Below are 27,456 nucleotides of genomic sequence, written 5' to 3' on the forward strand. Positions count from 1 at the left end.
CAGGACCACCCCACACCCCGGTGGGGCCACCAAAATTTTAATCAAACTACCCTAATTATCTATTTATCGATACATCGACGCTCAACGTCGCTGGTGCTGCGTCGATCAGGAATATTATTTTGTCTTCTTTTTCGGCGCTTGATGGCTGCTTCTTTGTGTGGCAGCACCCGTTAGCGTTTCCGGTAACGCAGATGTTGGCAGCATCGAAGGCATTATAAATTGTCCGCTGCCGTCTCTCGGCCATCCAGAGTGAGTGGTGGGACCCGCCACCCTAATGGAGAGCGAGTCCGGCTAATAAACCTTAACTCGTTTAGAGGCAATAACTCGGGGCAAGGCAGAACAAGAAATAGAAACAACGAGTCCGTCGGCAAACGAAGAGTTATTACTATTGACGGACGGATCGACGGAGTGCAAAATAGAGAAACGCATTTCATGGGTTTCAAAAATTTTGGCCCAGAAAAATATGCAACATCCCGGTCGGGGAGGGCCACAGCATAAAACATGATCATAAATATGAGTTGAAAAGTTAGTCAATCGGCATTGGACTTATTGTTTTCCGTTCCGAATCACTCACAACATACCCGTTATGCACCGGTGCTGGCCTTCCGCCGCAAATGTTTACATCTGCCTCAACACACAGCCACATCATCTTCGATCCAAACCTTGATTCGCTCCCTCCTAGGCCGGGTCCGGTCGGTGCTCGGTCTGCCTCGCTCTCCACTCGCACCACCGGGGCCAATGATTGTGATAAATTAATTCCGGATGATATAAATTAAACAAATAATTAATTTCTGTCCTGAGCCTCCCGCACAACCCCCCGAGGCCACGGTTTAATGCTGCAACACATGCCACAACATGCCGGATGATGCTGCGGCGGCTAATGGAGCATCGTATCGGCCCAAGTGGACATACGCATTTCGAATATAAAGTAATAATCAATGATGAAGCACAGTGCAGCAGCAATAGCTCACCGGACCAGTGGCCAACAGTTCGCCTTCACGACACGATGGAAAGTAAACTAAAAAAAATGTTTGTGTTGTTCGTTCGAAAGCGGCCAGTGACAACCCCGACAGCCCCGAGAGGGCCTCCAGCTGGAACCAATACAGTCGAGGGAGCCAATCATCGTCGCAACAAATGGAAACAAATGTAGCTCAGGTTACGAAATGCATTCGGCCGGTGCATCTTACAGTGCGCTTCACGGTAGTTGGCGAAAGGAATGCATCTGCGCCGCTGAGTAATTGCTACGTTGGTGGCTGCGGGTGTAATGAGTAGAGCTGGGCGGACGGAATGCAAAACGAGGTGCTGCTCCTGCTTCCCATTCCCATTGGTGGTCCCCCACACTTTTCTTGGCATAGTTGTCGATAATCCGAGAAACCGAAATTGCTTCGTTTGTGCAAACCACAAGTTGAGGTGTAGAGTTACGCCAAGCCGTCCGAGGCTCTGTCAAACATTGCAGTCACAATCTACCAGATAAAAAAAACAAATGCCTAAAAATGGCTTAAAAAGAACGAATGAAGCAAAATGCCACAACAATTTTATCTTGTCCGAGTTGAGAGCAAAACCGTGATCCATCCGTCAAGGACCACGGAACCGTGATCGATCGGCGATCGACGAGGCTGCGTTATTTACCTCCGTACTCGGTGGGTGCTAAAATTTGCAAAACCACCTAATGGCATGTTTATTTAAAACAGTCGAAGCTCGGATCTGGGATGCCCGAAACACGACACGGAAACAGCCTATGACAGTGTTCTTGTCTATGACGGCCACGCCGGCCATTGGATTCATAATAGCCATCAAATAGTCATACGACGAATAGAAATCGAATATCTAGGAACCAGGGCCAGGGCGGCCACACAGAGAATTTGGTTTCCGTCTGCCAACGATGACACTTCAAGGACACGGTTGAATAAAATGTCCAGCTTTATCGCGTAAATCGATGGAGCCTCCGAAAGATGGCTTATGGAAAAGTGATGCAATAAAATGGTTGTAAAAGTGAAGCTCACTCCGCGATTAGAAGAGCTAGAAAATAGCCAACCCGCTATGCATCGGAAAACCCCAACATAATCGAAAAAAAAACTGCATCCTTCATTGGAAAATAACGCTCTGTGCGCTTAAACAAAAAAGCGTGCCCTTATTTCGGTCGCTCTAATGTTTGGTGGCCATTTTTTTATTCCACTCCTAAGGTGCGAACAATGGCCACAGCCAAACGGTCCACGGTACAGCTGAGCCTCGCGCAAAGGGAAAAGGACCCCCGAGCCACAGAGGGGTCCTGGTATGTGTGTGTCTCGAATTTCGCACCCACCCGAAGCCCAAAATTGGATGGTGAAAATCTAAAATTCAATCTCATTAAATTTTCAACCGTGCAGCAGCCGCGTGTGTGCGTGTTCCCAGAAGCATCCTTGTCCAGGTTTGCTTCCTTTTTTTTCGGCCACACTAGGAGCGTTTGCTGCCGGCAGCAGATGGTGGCACACAGGCGCACAGCAAAGAAGAGCCATATAAACCCGCGGCCACGACGGCGATGGCGCATCCTTGCGGCGGAAAAACAATCGCGTCCGTATCCTGCGCGATCTCGTACCGACGGTGGGCGCGTGTGTTTGTGATGAGCGGTCATCCCGTTGCGGTCATCTTTCGTCTTCCGTCGGGCCTGTTTCGGTCGAATGGACCGCGAACGCCGAGAAGGAACACTGCCTGGCGTGTGGTGCCCGGTGTTTGGTGCTCTAACCACACCGCGCACGAAACGCACGGATCACGGACATTCGCCACCACCGGCCGGCTGATAATATCATTAAAAATCTCCACAACATGATAATACTTCGCAGCATAAAGCGTACCTTTCGCGGAACGCTCTTTCATGCTGGAGCGAAGCACAAAACTATCGATCGTTTTGGAGGAATGCGCTCCGTTTGAATAAAATATTTGATCCCGGACCCAGGGCGGACCTCCAACAAATCATCGATGTAACGAAAATCGTGGCCCATTTCCCGACACACACAACCGAGCTGTCTGTGGGCCGGGTTTTCCGGGCCGTTTCCCGCGCCCGAAATCGCGCGGCCAGCACAGATCGATCGCGCTCCCGTTCCGCGAGGTTTGATCTGTTCGCTGTTTGGCTATATTTCTGTTTTGATATTTTTACATAAATATTTTAAGCACACAGCTGCATAGCTGAAGCGGGTCGGGGCTGCGCTGCTGGCGCCATCGTTTGGCCGGTTCCGGGCCGGTCAAGAAGTTGCATGCACATGCATTCGGCCGCACGGCAGATGCACCAGCAGCCGTTCACCGCACCGGACGATGAAAGTGATGCAACGAAAGATCTAACAACGGGGATGCTGCACTGCACATTCCGCACACTGGCCGAGCGGCTAATTCGTCGATACCGTCGTCGTCGAGCCATGAGCGGCGCTGCGTGTTTGTGTGCGGATCTTGCTAAATGAATAGAACGATATGCATTCCGTGTGTCCGAGTCCGAGCATCCGAAATCGGTCCGAAGTCTTGCCCATCGTTGGACTCGCCGAACGGATCGAACTACCAGAAAGACCGGCACCCGCGTTAGGGGCAGAGGGATGGTAATTTTGACTCGCGCGTGTTGTAACGATGAAATGAATTTATGTTTCGTTAGTCTTTTGTTTTTACGTATGTACGCCCGGAACGTTCACCAGGGGCCACGGTTTGGCCGCCCGTTTGGCCCCACTTCTGGCGAGGGCTTGGAGTGTTTAATTTTTTGGACATTCGTCCGGGAGAGGAGACCCGTTTCGAAGGGGGTCTGCCTGCCAGCAATGCTTGGATTGTACGATTATTGCCGAAGCACAAGAAACAAGCGGCCGTGGATTGGTCTGGAAACGAATTTCGTGTTCGCGGCGCGCGTCCTTCCGGAATACATATCAATTAATTCCACCGATACAGATGGTTCAATTAACCTGCCAAATATCTTTTGGAATCGTTTTCGGAACTTTCGCTCAGCTGAAAAGCATCAACGAGGGCCACCGGTGTATCGTGCATCGTTTAGTTCCGGATACGGTCGAGCTAAGTCTCTACAGTCTGCCTGATCTAACAGTCATTCATCCAAATTTTATGATAGTTTAAAAAATAGTTATAATCTATTCCCACAAATCGTACATTCGTGCATCATTTTGGAAATGCTCTCATTTTAATCAATGAACTTTTGAACAATGATTTAAACAAAATAAACACGACTCAAAAGTTGGGCTTAAAACATGAAATACTGTGGCAAAAAGAGTGGGCAAAAAATATCGAGAATTATCTTATAACTCAAACACTTTTTCTTTATTCGAAGGTCCGAAAAGTTCTTTAAAGGAGTAGCCATCAACACATTCTTCGTTTCGACTCCTATCTCAACTATTGACTGTATAGGGTGCCCGTGGATCGGGCACCTTTGAGTGATCTTGAGTTTAGCAAATAGCCAGTGGCCACATGGTGCTAAGTCAGATGCATACGGTGGTTGCAGAACGATCTAGGTCGAGTTTGTGGCGAAATGATCACGAAAATGTGATGCAAAGTTGTACCAAGAATTGTCTCCGGTTCGGTCTTTTTTGGTGCACAGAATTGCAAAAACGACAAATAACATTCAAATAGTATTCTTTGTTGAAAGTTTAGCCATTTCTTTGAACACTGTTCAGTATGAAACGGATTAACTTAGAAGTTACGTCGACTACCCATCAATAGGAAGAGACCTGAAAAGACAGCCTGATAATGACCTGATAAAGTCCTGGTAAAGTGATGACCCCGATTGCAATGATCGCAGCTATTATTGACCAATTGAACGAGTGTCTTTAGGCAGTAAAAATAAGTTACCGAAAGATAAACGTGTTTAAAACATCACTCGAAGCGAAACGAATGCAAATTTGCCGAATAAAACACTCGAATGGCGCCTTTCAGCCTTCCGATCGATCCTGAGTCTGAGTAGCTAAAGCCATCAATCAAGCTTCATCGTGACAGCTCATCGACTGCAGCACCATACACACATTTAATCATCCGACGGTGCGTCCGTCTTGTGGTCCTTGTCCCCAGCGCTGCACCCGGTGATGCAATACAATTCCCAGTCTCCATCTCGCCGCTCGCTCTCGAAACACTAGAAGTAACATGGCTTTGGCATGTCGACTCAAGCCCAAAATGAGATTTTCGACCCCAGAGCGACCCCAGCCAGCAGCCCCAAACCGCAACTGCGTGGCGCATTCGCGAAGGCAATTTTCCGCCGAACCAAAGAACGTCGGTCCTGCTGCACCTCGACCCGGCTCCGTAGAGACTTTCTTTCATCTTGAGAGCCCCGCACTTGTAATCGGATGCGGATGCCCGCACCGGAACTGGCCGGCCATAAAGCGGCCGGACACCACGGGCCGAGCGCCGCGTAACGAGACGCCCGAGACTGGCGGGCCGTGTTTTTCGCGGTCAGCGCGGCGAACACGGCCACCGGCAAACATGCTCCGATGAGTTGGCCCGGGCGAGATTAAGATTAAGAGCGCCGGGGTGGGCGAGTTTTTGCGTAACGCGGTGCGGACTGGGACCGTCCTTTGGATCGGATCGTGTATCGTGCGTTCCGAGTCCGGGTGGGCCCACGAAAAACATCCTCCCGGTATTACGCATTCAGCCGAACTCGATGCAACCGGAAGAGCCTCCTCCTTCTGCTGCTGCGGGTTGGATGGAAGGGAATGGATGGTGACGTACACGGCCGAAAAGTGGTCAATCAGACGGTGGTCCATTCGGGGCCGGCCACGCGCGCATACACTCCACTGGATCTCTCTTTTAATTTAGACGAAGTTTCAATTTTCCCGCCCGCCATCCGGTCCGGTCGCTCCTAAAATACACGCAGAGAGCGGTCCGGGTGTCTTTTGGGTCCTTTGCGCCGTCGACACAGAAATCGAAGTCCGGTCGATGAAAGGCGATCAGAAGAGCGCTGCTGCCATGCGAGGCGCCGAATGCCGGGCCCGACGCGTACGCCCGTTCTACGTGACGGACGGATTGGCAAGGATCCTTTCTCGTTCTCGGCTCGGGGCTCAAAGAAACGACACTCCCGGCGGGCGGACTCCCGGAAGCCGGGGGTTCGTCAATACAAATGTTCAAATTTCGACGTTCGCACATGATGGACTACCTTCCGAGTCCGCCGGGCTCCAGGGAGTTCGCCGGACCCGTACAACCGTCCAGCGTTAGACAAACACGCTGGGAAGGGGGGGCTGGGCGGAATAGCTCCTTCCCGGGGAAGCCGAAAATCCCGTGCCCCGCGTGGAGAGTGGAGTTCCAAAATAAATATCCTTGCATCGATTGCACCGAGCGATCCGAATGCAGTCCGAATCTTCGCTGCCCGGGGTAGTGATGATGCCCGGATTTATGCCTGGGCACCGGGGCACGTACATCCGGCACACGCACACAAACGCACCGGCCAGGTTCCTTTTGTTTGGTGCGCCAGGATAATTGCAAATGCTGCCGCCATCGGCCGCCGACCCATCGGGCGTTTTTTGTGTGCCAACCCGAAGGACACACGGAAGGCGGAAGTGTTCGGAAAAAGGCCGGCCCCCTGGAAGACTCGGGCGCCTGTGGTCGGGATTTTTTAATTGAAAGAAAATAGAATTCTTGATTAATTTTTCAAACAGTCCACTCGGATCCGGCTCCGATCGGATCGGAAGAAGGCTACAGTGCACCGGCCGGTGTCCGGGACGGTGTGTCCCGGGCCCAGGAACCGTTTTTTGCCTTGGAGAGTTTTGAACACAGCCTCTGTGTGTGGAGCATGATTTTAAGAGGATTTCACGCACAAGCCTCGCTCCTGGTGGGATTAAGAATTAGTTCTTGGTTTTAGGAATGCGTAGAAGACGCCAATACCTTTACAGGCGCGTCCAGGATTCTCGTTTATTTATTCGAAAATGGGCAAGGGGGTACGGAGTGGCCACCGGGGCGAACCGGTACATGTCCTGGGTCTTTTGTTTTTCGGAATGAATATTTAAAAATCATTACCGATCGGCAGAGAGCAACGGTAGCAGTGCGCCCGGTCGTAGCACGACGCAGGACGCACAAGATGCCCGATAAGGATATTAAGATTTTTCTAATAAATAATGCAGACGAACACACACACAGAAGGGGCTCCGGAAGAAGGTTTTTAAATAGTGATCACCCCGAATCGTACGGTGGAACTGTGCTGAGCAGTGGAACCGGCCCGTCTCGGGGGGAATTAAAGAAAAATGGTTATTTTAATAGACTGCGTCCAGCAGATGGCAGACTGCATTTGTGAGATTAAAAGCAAAGCCAACGATCAGCAGCTGGGTCTTGGGCTGGTCCGGGGAGGACCTTCGTAGTGCCAATATTTGTGACTGACCTGGTACCTGGTACTAATCACCCAAGCAGCGCTCTATTCATCAACTTTGGCAGACAGTACCGGAGAGCCGGGGCAATAATGTACGCTACCGAAAAACCGGGGGCCCTCAATTCTTATCCTGGCCAGGGCCCGGTCGGCGTCCTCAATCATTCATCCTCACTATTTGCGAGCTGACCGAGGCTCCCGGGAGCTGTCAAAAAATAGAATTTTCAATGCATCAGGACCCGGGCCCGGTCCTTCAGCTGCAGGGACGCACGTTCCTTGCAAAACCGGGCCCGAACTCCGAATGCGATGCGCCGGCCCCGAAAACGCCGAGGACACACGCATGGCTCTGGGCTCAGGGCTGCTTTATTTATTTATTTATAAATGCGTAGAGATGCACTCGCACCCGAGTCCTGCAGCCGGCCGGGATTTGGGGCCACGGTCGTCCGCTGGCCGTACGCAACACCGGCCTGCGCGACCCGGTCCCGGTGAGGCTGTGGGGCGAGGATAAGCAAAAGATTTGTGCGCTGGAAAGAAGGACCTCAAGCCGGGATGCGAAATGAAATGGAACACGGATCATCGTTCCGGCGCCCGCGCACACAGATGCGGGCCGACAGATGAGCCGACTGTACGCTACGTTGCTGCTGCTGCGGTTTTGCATTCCGCCGGGGCCGCCATTTCTTCAAAACTCCCGGGGTCCTGGATGCAGCAGCACCGGCGATTCCGCCCGAAATCGATCGATCCCCTCGACACGATCCTTACCGGGCCCCAATTATCCTGCTGCTTCGCCTCCCGTAACGGGGGGTCACGTAAAACGGTGGCAAAGGATACGCATTTCGACGACGCTGACGACGGCGACGACGACCGATGTCCCGATGTCTACGCATCGAATGGAGATGTATTGTTTGGTTATCAAAGACAAAACAAAATAAATACCACCCCATCGGCGTCCTGACCTGGCGTCCTGAACTCGGCGATGCGATGGACCTAGTGCCAGGACCTGTCGGACGTTCAGCCGCACGCAACGAGGACGTGCGCGCCACGTAAATGTGAAATCGAAATCTCGAATGATAAATTTTATATAAATTCCGTCCCGTGCGTCCCGAGATCCCCGGAAACCTCCTGCCCCGTCCGGAACGGAACGGGGCTGGGGCGCGGTGGCCACAGCGGGGCGAGTGCGTTTATTGGATGCAAACGAGTTTTGTGCATTTCGGACTTTCGGACCAAACCCGAGCGACGGCGGCGACGGCGACGACGACGACGACGATGGCGAAGGCCTCTAAATTGAAAAGTATGAGTAGGGCGCACCCGTCGACGTCCTCGAGCAATCGGACCCGCTGTACACGGGCAGGACGCCCCATCATCAGCAACATCATCATCCGGCGAGCGAGAGGATAACCGTCCGTCCGTCCGCCGACGGTCGAAAAATCCGGATCCACTCCGGTGTAGGCGCCTCCGGGAGTCTTCGGGAAGCATCAACAACAACAACAACAACAGCCGGTGCATCGGGTGCATCGGTGATGCACATCTGAGCCGTTGGCCCGTCGGCCAACCGCACTCAAGTATGATCATCCATCCACGGGACCGAGGCATTCCAGATTCACCTCCTCCGACGGCCAATGTCGCCGAAAGCTGCGTTGCAGCTTTTAGGGGTTGCGTTTTTCGGCGGAAAACAAAGACAAGGCCCACGACCCCCCCACGGTGGGTGGGTGGGTGTCGGGCGTGCCCGCATTCGCAGTCGTGTACTTACTTCGAGCCCTCCGAGCGCCATTACACAGCAGCCGTCGCCGCCGCTGCCGCTGCCGCCGGCAAACAAGGAGCCCCGACGCAAGGAACAAACCGCGAACGCGAATTCGACCAGGCCCGGGACACCAGGGCGGGCGGACGGAAAAGCGCCCGTGGAAAACAAATATTTTATATTCTATTCCGGGGAACGGGGTGAACCCGAAATTAGGCAACGTCCGCGCGCTCTCGGCACACGGCTCCGTTGCGGTTGGGCATTTGGGCTGGGGTTCGGGTGGCCACGACGAAAGTCGAGACCTGTGGCGACCACCAGGCCTGGCCAAAGGATGTCCGCGCAGTGGAAACACTTGCCCGGACGCCGGACACATTACGAGACGAGTCCAGACGGACGGACACGGACAGTGGGCCGGCTTTTATTTGCATCGACCGGCACGGGGATCTAATCGCGCGCCAACAGCGGCAACGGATCAGAAGGACCTGCACGCAGGCCCATCGCAGGGATTCTTTACGTGCGCCCATTCGAGCGATTCTAGCGGCTATCCGGTGGGACACGGACATGGCTGTGCCCGGGGGGGGGGTTGGCAATCTGCAGGGCCCTACGAATCGATACCGTGAAGCTCACAAATAGACTCATAAGTACCACCTATGGACGACTATATATCAAGAAAGGGATAAAGTGTCCAAAGAGGGCTCATCTTGCTTTATGTTAATGCTTAGTCAGTGATCTACGACGGAGTCAGTGATCTGCGGATTATTTTAAGATTTAGAAGAATAAAGAAAGCTTTTCGATTTATAAGCGAATTGCTGATATGTTTTGGCCACAGTATAAAATCGGGACAGCGTTTAAAAAAGGCCTCTCTACATCGATAATAACATCGCTCGATAGTTGCCCAAGACAGTCAAAAAGCAGTCGTTGTTTTGACTTACAGTAACACCATACAGCTGTAGCTAACTCGAAGAACGATAACTCTTGGTACATACCTGGAAATAAAGGAAAGTAGAGAAAAGGAAGTTAGAAAGTATTGTCAGAAAAGGATTCGATTAGATTCTAATGACATTTGAAACCAGTTAAGTTGCAACCTCACGAAACGAATGTCCTTTGAAATTAGATATGTAAAAATAATCAAACAAAAAATCCCAAAAAGGGCCCCAAAAGTGAGGAAATTGAATTCCGTTCACTGCCCGAGCCGGATCGATGGAGCTCGCTCCACCGGGACCATCGATTGCAAGCGTCCGATTTACAACATTTACAAACCGTTTACTTACACATATTACCCGAGAGACCGGCGCGCCGGTTGCCAGCAATCCGGTTCCCCATCCCCACCTCCTGGGTCACCATGGGCATGGTTGGTCCAAAAATCAACCATCATTCAATAAGCGTCGGCCGAGTAGGAGAGCTAGGCCTACCAAAGGGCCGGTCCCTTCGGTTTGTGTAATCTTACAAATTGTGTCGCACTCTCTGCAAGTCTGCAAGTCTGCATGTCTGCAAGGCATGGCCGCCGTCGTGCGCCGGTCGTGTGTATGTCCTAGAAAGGACCAGTGACCGGTGGCCGAACCGAGACCGGGGCTAAATTCACCGTAGCATATCTCATTTATTAAGATAATAGCTAAATGACGAAGTATTTCCTTTACTTATCGGTCGAGTCTAATTAAATAATGAATATACTGAATTAATTAACTTGTATGCACACAACCCGCTCGGTCGCCCCCGCTCTGTATGTGTGGGGCGGGTGCACTCGATACTTCGGATCCCGAGGCCAGCCAGCCTCATACGACGACGGGACACGCACAACTCGTGGTGGGGAGCTCCTCTTGCGCCAGCAGCATAAATTCCACATCCTAAATGCAATTCCACCCGGCCACCCACTAAGACACGGCTCATCAAACTGAAATCTCCGCCCCGGGGCCAAGCCAAGCTAAGGCCGCCCCCCCTTTCCTTCAATCCCTGGCCGTTTCCGACGGTGGACTCGGCGGGATGGGCCGGTTGATGTGCAAGGTGACACACTACGGCCGTGATATTTGAGGCCGATGACGATAGTGGCTATTTATGCTAAAAGCACACGACGGCCACCCCGTGCCACGCAGGATGTGTTAATATAAACTCGCCGGATGCACGACGTTTCGGGGTGGTGGGGCGATCCGGGCGCGAGGCAAGCGCGGCGGATTTCATGGCGGAGTACTTAAGAATTAAGTTAGGTACAGAATGGATGTCCTTCGCAGTTCGCGACACTGGTGCCGGTTCTACCGCGAGGGGGCCTTAGTAATAAAATATCCGTTTGAAGAGCACGGCGCAGAGCAGAGTGCATCGAAAGGGACACTCGAAACAGGAAGTATCAGGATTAGCATGTTGGTGAAAAGGATCAGCGTATGTGTGCAGCAAAAAATCGAAATTGATTGTGAAAAATGCCAAGCTTTGAAGGTGAATGTTGGAAAGCTGAATAAAAACGATAATAATTTAGTGTAACCAATAATCAGTTTCACTTGATGGAGCCACTTAACGAACCACTTAACGAACTTAACGACGGAGTGCAGTAAATGAAACAAACCACCAAAGTGTAAAAGAAAATAGATTTAAAGTAATCTCTGATAGCTTGTTATGCAATCTCCGACAATGTTGAGTTTGTAAAGTCTCAACCGGGTGTACGATCTTTCATTGACGGTGTTCTGGAGGTCCCTCTCGAGCGAACTACGAAGCAGTACGCTCCAGTTACTTTGAATACCTACGGAGCACTTTGCACAATTGAGGAGTCCATTTCTTCCATCATCCAACCCATACGGCGAACCAGAAAGCGGGTCCATTTGCACACTGTTTACCGGCTCGGCTGCGTCCACGGGGGGTTTCCTTCCGGTTAGCAGCCCCGCAGAGTGCATCGCGAATCTCTGGTACGGTGGTGGCCAAACGGGACCAACCTACCTCGGTAAAAGTGACTCTCACTCTCCCTTTCGAGGACGATGTCCAGACGATTAAAGAGCCCAACGTGGGGGTCCAACATGCGGTCGGCCATTTGGCCGGACAAAATCCGGACCTCGGACCTCGTAAGGAATTTCATCCAGCAACACGACCATCGTCCTGTTCTAGCTCTCCGGAAGCGAAAGTTTAACCGGGCGGTCTGTACAGCAACCGGGTGAGTGAAATGTAGAGGAAAATTTTTCCGACACCAAACCTCTTTTGAACCGAGTGCGCGCGGCACCGTGAAACTGGCCCTTTCCTGAGCGGGGTCGTCGGAAGTGAAAGTGAAAACCGGCTGCTTAATTTTCCGGCCGGTTGCACCCTCGGCATGAGCGACCCAAACCCGGCGTACAAGCGCTGCATTAGACGGATTACTTCTTGTTGCATCTTGAGGGCATCAGCGTAAATCATTTGCGAACTTTGTCGTCACTCGTCGGAGGCTGGATATTTTTGGGCCGGAAAGCCGTGAGCCGTAGAACTATTGGAGCTCCACCGGAGAGTACGCTATCGGAGGCAGCGCCGATCGGACGATGATTGATCGGACGTATCGCCGTTCTGGAGGCCATTATTTTTGGAGCCTTTCCACAACCGCTTTTTTTTCTCTGCCCTTGGGTTGTGTTTTAATAAGGAGTGTGAAATTTTGGAACCACGTTAGCGTTTGGGGAACAAAGTCTCTCCAATTAGGGTGCATGGATGGGCTCGAAAACTCCAGAACATTACATCCTGACAGAGAAATCAGAGCCGTCAATAAATTCGAACAGTGCGTTATAGCTTCTATATGAGGAGAAATATGTAGACGTTGGCTAGAGGGTCTAGGAGCGCCCTATTGGAATGAATAGAAAAGAATGAATAATAAAAAGAACCATATTCGCCAATTTGCTACAGATAGCAGAATAAACTCGACAACCATCCACCATCCAGTAATGGAGGAAAACATGCTATATACATTTACATAACAGTATTAATTTAGATTAAGTTGGCTATAAAATATAAATATAATAAAAAAGGCCTAGTTCATGCTTCTAAGATTAACTATAAACGCCAGTCGTTATTCAGTGCGATTCAGTGATCCTTTTGTGTCTAGCTCTGAGTTCTTGTTTTGTCAAATCTAACCCTCACCTAGGACGCTTGCCCCGTCGACTTAACTTGAAACAACTTGTCTAAAGAAAATGTTGATGGCTCAATTTTACTCCTTTGTAAATTGAATAATTCTTTTTACAATATCACTTGTTCCGTTCTTGCTTACAATCGATTTATTACCCTATTAAGCCATCAATCAGGGAGAGGAAAATGCAAACCACAATCATAATGTCCTTATCGGCTCATCCACAACGTGCCGCATCTTGGCGTGGCCACAAAAAACAACTCGCGCCGGATTCAACGAACCGGTGTTGAGGTGTGTTGAAAGTATGTTTGACGCCCGTTTTTCCGCGCTTCCGATCACGCGGTGATGTGGAAAATTGTGCCATTTCAACCGAACCGACCGTGGCGGGCGCGTGCCGTACCACGCTTCCGAAGCGACAACACTTTTCAATTTATCCAACGCGGGCCCACCCACACGGGCCCAGGGAGAGAGCCACCCATTATGTGCACCGCATCGCACCGGGTGCACTTGGCCCGGTGGGTCGACATTGGGTGGCTGTGGCCTCCAACATACCATACATTATGTGCCAATGTTTGCGCGCCACATGACGATGATGCCGAGGCAGATGCTGACTGCTGCTGACCACCACAACCACATGCACACTCACAAGGCACGCAGACGGATCAACAAGTGTGTCGGGCATTACTGCTCCTGTGTGGCCTGCTGCGATGCAGCCTTCGATCACTGCCGATGGGTGGGATTTCACTTTTTATGCTGCACAGGCGGTCAGTTGGGTGCAGTTGCATTACCACCCATTACCACCCGGGCCAGCTGATAGCCGGAAGCGATGTCCTTTTTCCCATCAACACATCGCCAATCTCGTAGAGGTGTTCGGTTTTTTTTTATTAAGGACCCTCTCGCAAAGGATTCTATTCCTTCCATTCTCCTGATTTAAAGCATATTAAGTCGGAGGTCGGAGGTGAAAAATGCCAAGCCCAAAGTTTGTAAAGTAAAAACGAACGATGGAGCGCGAAACTCCTCGACCCAAAACAGGGCGAACGGTTGGAATTGGAACTTGCCACCCCGCCATCGCACCGTTTCCGATACCTCCTTCCGAGATCCTGATCGGAGCGTGGAGGCCCACAAGGCATATGTGTGCCATTTTTTCCCAACTTTGCTTCGTTTCTTCCACCGCACATGCTACAAAGTAGCTACAAAGTATGCTTTACCGACCCGGCCAGGGGTTCCACGGGGTGGCTCGGCTCCCGGCACCCCGGTATGCACATATAATTTTAGCGAGAGCTACATTTCGCATTTAATATTTATACTGCTCTAAATATTAAATATTATTTTAGAAACGAACACGCCGAACGGGGACGGGGCTCCGGCGGGTGGCAAAAGTAGCACTTCCTTCCTTCCGTCCGACCCAGCAGCAGTTCTTGGGCCACCGCCTTTGCAAGTTGCACGGCTCGTCGTCCGTTCGCCGCCGATCGGCACGCCCTGCAAGTATGCATGAGGTGGCGCGCGCACAAGGTCTTTTTTATGTTGCCACCCACCAGTGTGGGTGGGTGGCCGCTGCTGGGCCGGAAGAGAAGAAGTTTCCGACCGAGTGCGATTGGGTTGCTGCTGCTGCTGGGCGGAAGGAAGCGAACATAAATATTACACACCGGCATCAATGTTTAACGACGTTCTCTCGCCAGATCCGATGCCACTTTTTTGCCGCAACGAAAAAAAAGCGATGAGCTTGTGTTGTGTGTTCGTGAGTGTGTTCTTCGTCCTTCTTGCTCCGGGTTTTTGTTTTTCGCTGAATACAGACGCCACAAAAAGGAGGTCAAATTTGTTGCCGAAGAAAGAAAGGACACTGGACAGAGCCGGGCAGAATCGATCGCGAAGTTGAGGTTTCTCCGATCACGAGAGAAAAAAGAAACGTAAAAAAGGATTCAAACTTAATGCGAGTTATTGAATAAAGCCCCGGACGACCGGAACTATTCCCGAAGGGACTTTATTCAGCTCAAAGATCACTCACTTTATAGCGCTAATGAGCAAATTTTATAAATAAAAGAATCAATTGACGACTAGATAATAAAAAGCTCTAAAACCGTAACAGAACACTGGGAAATTCTTGGGACGTGGACTGATCTCCAAACAAGCAGTATAGAAGCTATAGTCAGTCGTGTAAAATTCCTTCCTTCAATCCATCCGGGTGAACTATGCTAGTCTAATGGAGTGTGTAGTTGGAATCAAGAATGAATCACATCCACGTCTGGAGTCACGATACGCAAGTCCCTACTCCACAACGGCTTAAATCCTGCGCTTCTCCTGTGTAACACCGAACCGAAAAACCAATCGCACGGTCCAATTTGGCACCGAAATTAATTACAAACTGCTGCAACTCGCAAGGTTCGCCCGTTCTTTCGGTGCCACAACATGGGTGCGTGCGTGCGCCACCCGTGTGTGTCTTTACCGTCCCGAGTGCAACATTTTTACCGACCACCAACCAACCTGTGCGCTGGAGGTGTATGTAACTATCCTCTAAAAACACGCCCGGAACACGCCACAGTCCCGGGGAAACACCTTCGCGGGGCCCACCGTCCCCGGGAGCCTCGAAGGCAGCCACCGGTACGGAGCACGGGCAAATAGAATGAATATTTTATTGGCCCCGCTCCGTCACGCTGCCACCGACAGCGACCGACCCGACCTGGCTGGCCGGGCGTTGCAGTGGCCACCGGCGGCAAAGGTTGCAAAGGGGAAAACGGATAATATTTTATACATTATGCACCGTATCCAAATAGTAATTTCAATTTCTACCGGCGGCCCTGTCCGTGGCAGCGACGACGACGACGACGACGGGTTTGGCGGATTTTTGTGTCAGCGGGAGCAGCCGGTGCTCGAGCCTCAGGAGCCCGTGCCGTGTAAAAGAAGGAGCCTTCCGTTTGGCACACGATTTTCATTACGCCGGAACATTCGGAGCCGTGATTTGCCGTGGATGTGGATGGAATTTTGCTTGATTTTCCAATAAATCAAGCGACAAGTTCGGCAACTTGGCCCGGTTCGGAAACGTTTGTGTTACGGAAAACTCTCCGTTCAACGTTCGGTTCACATCCCTCTCCACCGACCGGGTGGGTCGTGCCGACACCGGGAACGGAAGCGGTGTGCGGCAGAGGAAGGCATCATCTTCATAAACATTTCACCAACTCTCGCTCTCTCGCTCTCTCTCTCTCTGGCTGGGTACATCTCGGCACCGGCAGCATCGAAAGCATCACGACCGACCGGGACCGCTTTACACATCCTTGGCCGTTCTCCACAAGTGCCCCACTCGGTTCAGCGCCAGGACAATGTCCGCACACACAAGGGCGCGGGCGCACACCCAAAGGCGGTGGTGCACTGGCTGGTGCTGCACACTGAATCTTTTATGTACTAATCCTGCACTATTTATGCGGTGGCCTCGATGTACTCTCCTCAGCCGGGTTCGGGTTGTTTACAGGACACAGAAGGACCCGGGACCTTCGGTGTTGGAGGGTGGTTCGCAAAAGGGAAAGTTGGCGCAAACGCTGCACTCACACCAAGCGAAGGCCGGTCGACGATGGCACGAACACCACCATCGACCGAGTTGGGTTGCAGTTTTCCCGCCAAAAAAATTGCACCTCCAGCCTTCCAGTTTTGGCGTTGTCTCGCGAGCCCGTGGCGCGGGTGTTGTGAAATGAAGCTTAACCACCTCAGCTCACCTCACGCCGATGCCGCGATGTTGCAAAAATTATCAACATTTGCATAATTATTTACCGACCAACAGACCGACCGGCCGAGGCTCGGCTTAACTCTCGGGGCCGGCCCGATATTTCTTCTCATTAATTTGTTAGATAAAATGCAATGCAAATAAATACAGCATCGAATCGAGGCCACCGACCGGGCCGGGTGGGTGGCTTGTGTTCTCACTCAGGGGCTTCTGGGTTTCCCCCGGCACCGCTGCTCAGACGGGTGGAAACAATTCCGCCCCGCACCAACCGTGGGCTAATTTTTCCCCAGCGACGACGACGATGACGGCGAAGCAGTTGGAGCAGCCACCCAAAAGATCCAATCGGCGGCGGCGGCGGCCGAGGCGGGCCCGGATGCCCGGATCCGGCGGCTCCGGCGGGTGTTGGTGAGCATAAATAAAGTCGGAGGGATTATGAGCAAGATTAGGGCCGCGCCGGACCGTCCGTCCGAAAGAAGGAATTGGCCGGCCAACCAGCCAGCCAAAGGCCGATGGGCGCGCCTGGAATCGGCGTTGGGTTTGGGGGGAAGGGAAGAGTGTTAGCATGTTCATGGTTCATTAGAAATCGATTTTACTACTTCAACGGGGCGGGAAGGCTCGGCGGGCGCTCTGCGCCCTGGACCCACACGGACTGTAAAGCAGGAAGTCCACACACATCCTCGAAGCCCGTGTGGCCGGTCGCTGGGAAACGCTGGAAACATGCTTTGTTCCAGTACGCGGCCAGACAAGTAATTTATGAAACGGAACGAAACCCTTTATTCGTAACCGTAACCCGAAGACTGTAACTACTTGGCTTTCAACGCACAATTTTCATAAACGCAAAGTGACGTCCTTATTTCTTTGTGTAGCCAAATGTATCATTTGATCGTTTAGATAACTAAATTGCAGAAAAGATAATTTGTATAACAATATCATATGTGATTCGAAAAGTTCACTAAAGTAAGTTCGAAGTTCGATCATATTTTGGAGGTTTAGTTGATTAGCTTCACTTCAAACCGAAAGTGATTGGTGATCATGTTCCTCCAATTCGATCCAATTTGGGATCTATATGTTCCTCCAATTTTGAGATCTATAAGCCAAAAACGTATGGCGTTCATGAGGTTGTTTCGGTAGAAAGCTAGCGTTCTTAGTTTGGTGGGACCAGTAGAGTATGGTGTATCATAAGCTATTAAAACCGGATCAAACCGGTTGATCCGGAAGTGAATGCAGTTCGCTACCGACAGCAAAAGATTGATTTAAGCTTTACGTTCATAAAAATGACCGGAACGGGCCCGATGACATGGAAAAGTGATATTACAACACGATGACGCACCGGAGCACACCGCTAAAGACGCCAAAGACGCTATAGAAACCTTTGATTAGGTTACGTTATCACACATGCCGTATTTTCCAGACCTTATTTCAAGGGGACATGCATTTGAAGATCAGCGTTTCACCGAATATGACGATGTTGAAAATGTGTAAAAATATGTTTAAGTTCTCCGGAAAATTATGTGTTTCCTTTATAGAAAAACCCGAAATTTTTTAATCTGGTAATGACGTTTTTCGCATCTTAATGTCTTTTTTAATGTTTCGTAAATGATAAAATTGGAATACCTAAACCGATGGCCCATTAATTCCAAAGGAAATGTTTCAAGCAGCTTAACAGGAACGTACCGCCTGACCGCGTCGAAGAAAGCAATTTCCTAACATCGAAAGTTCGTTCCGTCATATTTGGAACATTCAATTTCCAAAGCACCTTGGAGCGCCCCCGTGGGCCTTCCGGTAACCCTTTTTGGCACCAAAGCGATTCCCGATCGCGAGCCGATCACGGTGGGGTCACCAACGAATGCAAACTAAAAATCATAAAATATGAAATTACCATCCCGCACACACAAAACGGAGCTGGCCGTCGATCGGATTTGATTTGCAAATACGTGTTCGAGCCTCTCGCCATCACCAGCGTCGCACCATGGCGCACCTTGGCCTGTAACCTGTAACCCCGACGGCCAACGTTGCATTCACAGCACTGCAGCAGTTGGTGACAAAAAAAAACCCGAGCCGAGGAAAATTAAAAACACAAATAAAGCCACAAACCGACGTGCGCGTCATGTAATCGACGGGCGTTACGTAAAAGGCAACCGAGTGCCACGCGAACCAATTCAAAATGGCTGAGCTGAAATTTGAAGCCGCTCATAACGCTGTCGATGGGACGCGGGCCGGCTCTAATAACGTGACCAACCAACGAAGTGTGTTATGTGACAGTTTACGTGGAAATCCGTGGAAGTGCACCCCGAAAACGAGGTGCATTTCGTGACGGGTCCCCCCGATTAACGTGCCGTTCCGAAGGTTCTTTCGTTGCGATTTCGGGGCCACACCACCGTTGGAGACCTTCCCGCTTGGTCCGGACGACACGTGACTCCCGGGGACACGATGGTCGATATGGTTTATGAAATAAAATCAAAAGCAAATGTGAGAATCTGCTTGGGCCGGCCTCGGAGAACCGGGGAGCGGAGCGGGTTACAACAAAAAGTGCAACAGAAATGCACATTCAATTGCACATCGCTCACGCTCACGCTCTCCTGTCTCACTCGCGGGCCACGTAGCGGCCACTGTGAGTGTGTGGCACACATTGTGCCTACAAGCAAAGTGCAATCGAGTGCCCTCCGCCCTAGGCCCCCCTCGTTCGCTTCCCCCGTCTGCTAATCACCTCGATCGCGTATTTATTATTGCGCCCCGATCTGGTTTGCTCACGTAGTCACATACTGTTGCCTGCCCGGCCCCGGCCCGGGACCGAAGAGCGAGCGCGAGAGCATGTGTTATTATTAATAATAAAGTATTAATTTTGTTTACAACTAAGCGCTTTATTACGTATGCACTCCGCTGCATGTGTTGTGTGCAACGCGTGCAGCGCGCTTTCAGGAGGTGCAACTGCACGCGAAACAAGAAAGTGCATCCGGCGGGGGGAGGGCCAAGAAGGGTGGCGGGGTTGAAGAATAAAACCCCGATGCACACACGCTGAATTGGGAACGTTGATCGGGACGAAATCTAAGCGCCGATTTGAATAATGCAATTTTGGTGCCAACCAGCCGCTAAAAGATCGGATCGCGGCCCCCGCCGACCGATCGCCCGCGCTATCACCATCGTCATCGCCATCGCCATCGCCATCATCATCATCATTATTATTAATATTGATTGCCCCAGGGGTTGCCCTTCCTGCACAGCACCCGGGGCCAGCCGGTAGAGCATAAGCCCTCTGCCAGACACATTTTATTCATATTTTGCTTTCATCTTGCTACACGGGCGCGTGTGGGGAGGGCCTTTTGTGTTGTTGTGCTGTGTGTTTGTTGTGGGCTGCCCACTGTTTTTTTCGCCCTTTTTTACTCCCTGTTTTAGACTTTACTGTGTGTGCGTTGTTCCCCGGCCGGGTCGGTCGCTTGTTGCCAACTAATAATCGTCATAATCGTCAGCTCCGGCTGCATTGTATGCAGCCGAGTGGCCTCGTGTGTGCATACATGCACACACACACACATATTGTATAAAACTAATTATATTACCCACCTCGCGCACCCCCCCGCACCCAGATAGCGAAAGGGGGGCAGCAGCCCGTTTCGTAATCGGAACGGCGCGCCACGGATTTAATTTTCACCACAACCGTGAGCACCGATTCGAATTGGACGATTAACGAAACGCAAGAAATAAAACAATTGTTTATTGTTAGATCTGCTTTTCTTTGGCGCCTATTTATGGCGCACGGAACACGGAGGGCCCCTGCGCACTAAATCCACGGCCCAAGGCGAAAGTGCATCGAAGTGCAGCTCCTCGAATGGTACTTAGTAGCAACCCATCGTGAAGTCGTAAAGTTGCCCCCTCCTAAAGGCGAAGCAATCATCATTCCCTCCACCGCTGACCGCGGAGCCCGGAGCAGAAGGTTAGGCTGGGAGGGTGGCAGGCAATGCGAATCTAATTAAGTTTAGTAGTCAAAACCGTCGGGCAAATTAAAACATAAAATTTGTTCGACTTGCGCCACGCACGTCAACACAATCGCTTGCAATCAATCCACCATCCGGCAGGTCCGGCGCACGTTTCCAAATAAAGGCACAACCCGGCGCTCGCTCTGCGGGTCCGTATGCGCGCGCGCCGATTGTAACACTGATTGCTAATAATTATTGTTGTAATTAACCTCCGCCACTCCGTCAGACTCGATCCGTAGCCGAGCCGAGCTGAGAGTGAGAAAACTGTAAGTTTTAAGGTCAGATAAGAACCGCGCCATTCCGATTCGATTCGCGTACAACAAAACGCCGGGCCGGGGTGCAATAATTACCCCCGGGCACTCGGTTGCTCTCTGGCTGGCGATCATTTAAAGAACTTTACGCGCGACACCGTGGCAACTATTGAGTCGTCGCACGATTTTGCTGACACACGGAGGAACCGATCGTATGATCGCCAGTGATCGTAACCATTTAAGGATCACCAATCCAACGCTCAACCAACGTTCGGCATCTCCTTAAGCGATCAAACCAGACGATCAGAAATTCAGGAGGATCGAAACGGGAAACCGCCATTCGGTACACTCCCCGGGGAGAATTAGTCAAATGGGTCCTCTTCGGTGAAAGATCATATATTAGGTTGGGGAAAAAGTCATGGACGTTTTTCACGATAGTGTTGGTGCCTTTAGTGTTCGATATCTCGTGAAGTATCGATCGTACAGTTTCAAGATTCGACTTTTCTTAAGGCTCATTCTATACAATTAAAAAAAATGCTTTCACTGTTTATTGTTTGTTTCATTCGTTTGTGAGCTACAGGGTGTAAGCAATGGAGGTCAACTAAGAGCAAATTCGGTACTTTTTACAGTTTTTCTTTGAAAAAGGCTAACATTCAAGCTAGATTGCTCAAATTTTGGCTGGTGTTTATGGTGCCGATACTCTAACAGTTAGTTGGGTGAAATTTTGGTTTCGTCGACCTTTTTCAGTAGACATGTCATCGAAAATGTCGATAAAATCACAGAAATAATCACAGTTGATCGGCATTTTAGTAATCACAGCATCGGCCAGGAAGTTTATACAGAGTATTTGGGTGGGACTTGAAAGGAATCGTTTATTATGAGTTGCTTTCGTGTAGCCAAACACTAAATTCAGATCTCTACTGTCAATAGCTGCACCGTTTGAAACTAGCAAATGACCGGAAACGATCAGAATCGGCTAACGAAAGAGGTTTTATTACATCCATCGTATAGTCCGGACTTTGCACCAAGTGATTAACACCTTTTACGTGCATTATAAAATCTCCTGAGTGATGAAAAACTGAGATCAAAAAAAGATTGTAACAATGGATTGCTAGAGTTTTTCGCCAAGACCAAGAATTCTATAAAATAGACATTATGAAACTATTTTCGAAAAGACAACAAAACGGTGCATATTTGACGCAAATCGGACCATTGAATTATATATTCAAACAAGTTTTGAAATTCACGCAAAAAACATCCATTTCTTTTTCCCCAACCTAATATTTTAATCATCATAAAAATGAAACACTTTCTGCAACAGCAAATCACTATCGAGCGTTGAGAACGATCGATCGATGATGGACATTGGTAGGACTTCCATTCCTACGGGGGCATTGCTGGTGAAACAATAGTTGACTTTAGAAACATTAAGCCGTAATTCGATCACGACACACTTCCCATTCAACAGTAGCAGCGACCAACGACCCATCGGTCGCTTGTTGTCACAACATGACGCAACATAACTTTCGTCAATAGCGTGCCTACGGCGCCTATTTCTGGGCCAGCGAGCAGCCCAATGATAAGCGTTATAAAAATAAGCCAATGTTTACTTAAAACAAGCCCCTCGCGGGTCCTCTTCATAAATAACTGACCGATAGGACGGACGACAGGCTGGCAGTTCGATTGGTTTAAGAAGCACGAAGCACGTGCCTCACGAATGATCGCAGGCCCCGTAATCAGGTTGGGTTCGATCGGTTTGGGAACCTTTCTTTGGATTGTTACATGGAACCGAGGGCAAGAATTGGCAGCCCGGGAACACTGGACCGCAACAGATGCAACTGGATCGCTCAGCCGGCGCGTAAAATTATCAATCGTCTTCATCGTCGTAAAACATGCTGACGGCAGACGAAATGCTGGCCTCAACGAGCGAACACAAACAGTGGAACATTAATTAAAATGTTGTCCCGCGGTGGTGGTGGGAGCTGCGCATAACCCTCTCCCACCCACCGAGTCCAGTGGCCGATGTTGTCGGTGGGACAGAAAACTTACGACGACTAATGCCGAACACACGACCACAGGAAGATCGTTGATGAATAACTCTGTTTATAGTTTTATTAATCAACCATTTATTTATCTTCCCCGAGCGGCGGCTTGCCCACAGGGGCCGCCACCCTTCCGTCCCTCCCTTCCATCGATCGATTTAAGAGCCCGCAGTGTCTTGCGGACGGTACTCACTGGCGCGACATACTGCGAGCTCATCTACTCGCCTGTGACACTCGACTCTTAGGCAAAGAGCCCAACGCAAAGAGGAGTCCCTCTTCCGGTTCCGTAAATCGACCCGGAGCCGAACACTAATCTTTACGGCACACGATTCTAAAAAAACTGTCGGCCCTTTCGGCGGTGTTTTGCGTTCCGGAAGACAACGTGGCCACTCCGGAAGACGTTCTAACCGAAATTCCACGTCCGATCGATAAGACCACGCGCCCCGGTGATGGTTTCCGGTTGAGGCCAGCAACCAGAAGAGAAGGGTTGCTTGTGGTGCGCGAAGCCGATTGGTCGACGCCGAGTATCTAAACAACGTCGTAAAAAATAAAATGATTAAAGAAGAAAATTTAATTGTCGCTTATCAAATTCAGTTTCGGAACATATTTGGGGGGGGGGCTTCGTCATGCTGCCCCTTCTATCGCCGTGGAGATGGTTGATTACTTTTGGGGTTGCTAAGTGGGTTTTCACCGGTGCCGAAGACAACAAAAAAGAACGACAACACACGATCAAGTTTCATCAATGTTTCACTTCAAACTAATTGTGTTACTGGTCGGCGAACCGAACCGCGCACTGCGTCATACGCGGGATAGGCGCGAAAAGTGTCACATGGTGGGGCAAATATGGAAAGAAAAGTTGAAAAAAGGCACCAAATTCGAGGTCGCTCGAAAGAAGAAACACTTCTTTTATCAATAAATATATAAAACACGTCCCCCGAAACTGAGAGCAAAAAAAAAACTCGGGGCCGAAAAGAATGAGAGCTTGTTGTTGGAAGTTGTTCCATTATTTTATCTTATCTTCAAATTATGCTCAATTACATTGTTACTGTTTCTGATGGTACACACTGCCGTTCGTGAGTGCACGAACGGTTCCTTCGGCCAACGAGGCTCACTTTCTTGGGCAGAGAGAAAAGTACGGCCTTATCACGAAACGTGTGCAGTCACCTGTTGCGTGCTTCCAAATCCACACGATTGCGAAATTCAAAACGATCGAAACATCATCTCTCTCTCGCTCTCTCGCTCTCACTCTCTGATTCACATATTCACCCGGCCATTTGGGAAAGCATTTAAAATGGTTACCCCATCACAGCCATAAGAGCTTCTTCCTGCTTCACTGTCACGATCTTAGGCAACCGGGGCCGTCGCGTGGTCACAATCTGTGCAAACAGTGACGTGACGACGTGCCGTGCCGATAATGGTGTTTTATATCGATCAAAAATGCGTCATCGGTTTTTGAAATAAATATATCTCTCTCGAAACGCAAATAAAGTCGGCGTGGAAAGATAGTCGTCTGGCGAATGAACAGCAGCGCAACCCTACGGCTCCAGACGGTCAATATTGGCTTTGAGTCGGTCGGAACCAAATTCTCTTACACTTACCGTGTTACTGATTCAACAACGGAATCTGTTACAATAAATTGTGTTGTCCGAGTTTCAATGTTAAAACCGACTCCGACTGAAAGGACGCTCAAAAAATCGTCAGTAATACAGGGGCTGGAAAGTTTCGAGTTCTGAAAGGTCATGATCGTTTGGAGTTAATTGATGGATCCATGTTTCATCTATTGACACATATCGGTTTGTTACGTCTAAACAGAGCTCTCTCATAGTCAAATACTCATGCAATATAAAGCTAGCATATTCTTTTTTAAGCATCTTTACAATGGCAGCTAACTGACGCAACTTCATTTTACGATCATTCAAAAGGTTTGTTTGGATTTTTATATGTTTTCTGGTGTTACCGCCTAATTTGGGCGTCCTCTGCGTTGTGCATTATCGGTGTCTCTACGAACACGTTTAAAGTCACAGTATTATTTAAGTATTTTTTTCCCATCAAGAAGCTGTTTAAAATTAAAACACGAAATTGTTTTGAAAAAAACCTAAGTAAGGTCACTTGCAAAATAACTCGCCAGCTGATGAGTAAAAACAGGTGCGATGAATGACTTAAAACTGGTGGCATTTACGTGTTAGTGTAGCGACTTTTCAGCCCCTGTGGCGTGTTCGGGCATTCAAATCGGGCCTTCCGGTGGCTGACGTAGGACCATTTTTCGCCCACTTACTTTTGAACCCATTAACATTGACGGAGAAAACGCCCAGCCCAAGACAATGCCGGTGGGGCACAACTTTTCCGGCCCGTTTGGCTCCAAAACACACAGGGGCGACGTTTATGAGTCATTTTTCTCGCCATCGCGCGCGCTATCGCCTAATGACATCAGCGAGCATCGTGGCGCGCTCGTGAGATACAAATTATATGTGTGTATAAAATAAAGGCCAACAACGTGGCGGGACATTCCCGCGTGCCGCCGTGTTGTCACCTTCCCGAAATCTGCGACCCCTCCCCCGTGGAAAACTGTGGGGGGGCCCAAGGGCCAATAGTTTTCCACGGTTTCCACCGTTATTCTCGTTTCCCGTTTCAATCGTCTTGATTCTACCCTTCTTTCCCGAAACGCACACGTACTTTGCGTGTGGGGCGCACCGTCGTTGCGCGTCGTTTACGCCGCGCGCGCCCGGTGCCCCTGTTGCGCTCGATACCCATCGCAAGATCTGGATCTTGACACAGAAAGCATGCTGCAGGATGGGAGCATATGTACCACCGATTGACAGCGAAACGATCGACCCACGGAGGTGGAAAAGAGAGCACACCAAAGAGAGCGAGAGAGAGAGAGAGAGAGAGAGAGGGAACAGGGCGAAAAGGAAGCGGTCCAGGCGCAGCCACCAACCGAACGGCACAGAGGCCACTTACTTTCGTAGGCATTTTCATTAATAACATCATACATTTTATTACACCCCGGGCCCCACTCATCACCACCCACCGCCAACCACCCGCACTGGATCCCATCCGCCCCTCTCTCGACCCGAGATACAAAACAGCGCCGCGCCGAGCGCCGAGCGCGGCATTCCCGGCACTCGTTTTTCTCTTATTAATAAATTATAATTTATATATTTTTATCGTCGCACGCGGCCTCCGACGATGGACCGAGAGCTCCGCGGCCGTTTCCAGTGTTCGTTACCGCCGGTCCCACTTCGTCCGCCATCGTGCCAAGTTCGAGGTTGTTGTTTTGGGGCCGCCACAAAGTTGCCACTTGGTTCGATCTGAATTATTTTGTTTGTTAATTTTAAGACAACAGAATCCGGCAAGCTTCCATTACTTACTTACTGTATTAGTAAATATTCCATTTTTTGCATTATTCAACGGTGGACAGGGAGCGTTGGAAGCGAAATGGCAAATGTGTTCATTAGTTTGACAACGTCACCGGCCAAGTTCGGAGTCAAAGGGTAGTCAAAGGTCAACTGACCTGAGCTGAGGTGTGAGAACACGTTTTTGGTGTAACGTGTCACAAACGTGGCAGCCAACGTGCTTTTATCAGCATTTTCGTGTCGAACTGTTGTTTTTAAATGTGACAAACTCGTTCTTTTACATGGAACTTAACTCATCATTTTCGAGGGGACCACTCATCAATCAACTCACTCAAACGATAGTTACCCAACAAATGCGTGCCCAAACTGGCCATAATTGTGTTTTTTTTTTGCTAGCGCTGCCATCTTTACGTTGAGTTCGGAAACATATTAAGTCGCTCTCTTTTAGAAAAGGCAATTCGGTGCCGGAATTGAGCCGAAAACCGAGATAAACAATGTTATCAATACACTGATGCACCACGAACGCAAGATGGACTCAGGATTGTTTGAGTAGCTCGAAACAATAGGAAACAGATAACGGAGCATAACCGGGCTAACCGATACAGGAAAGTTCAATAGTATAATTTCCGGCCCAATATTCCTGGGTTTCCCAAATTCCCGCGGCGCTATCACAGGTCCTATCCCAAAAATACTCGAACTCAAGAAGGCGTACCCAACTCAAGCCAACAGAATGGGCCCTCTCTTGCGGGAGGCAATGAAATACAATGATATGATAAGAGGATGATAAAAATCTTCGCGCACAGCCAGTGCTCGATCGTTGCCCCGCTGTCGCCGTCGCTCCAGCTCCAGTGGCCGCATATTTATATTAGTGTTATTATTTTTATGATTTTTTACGAGACCGGCTCCGCGGCGCACGGTGTGTTGGCGGCGGATGCCGCCGCGCAGAGAGCATGAAGCAGCAAAAAAAAAACGGTACACATTTTATTTATTTTAATGTGCGCACCCCGTGCCCTTTGCCTTCCGAGAGTG

At 50.1% G+C, this 27,456-nt stretch overlaps 1 protein-coding gene across 1 annotated transcript in view; it reads right to left on the reverse strand.

Annotated features, from left to right (window-relative positions):
- The window catches only part of LOC131215648 (protein bric-a-brac 1-like), a 109,898-nt gene that overhangs the window by 80,111 nt on the left and 2,331 nt on the right, over positions 1–27,456 (reverse strand). The window lies entirely within an intron of this gene.

This window comes from Anopheles bellator, chromosome 1 (assembly GCF_943735745.2).
Source record: "Anopheles bellator chromosome 1, idAnoBellAS_SP24_06.2, whole genome shotgun sequence".
Lineage (NCBI taxonomy): Eukaryota > Metazoa > Arthropoda > Insecta > Diptera > Culicidae > Anopheles > Anopheles bellator.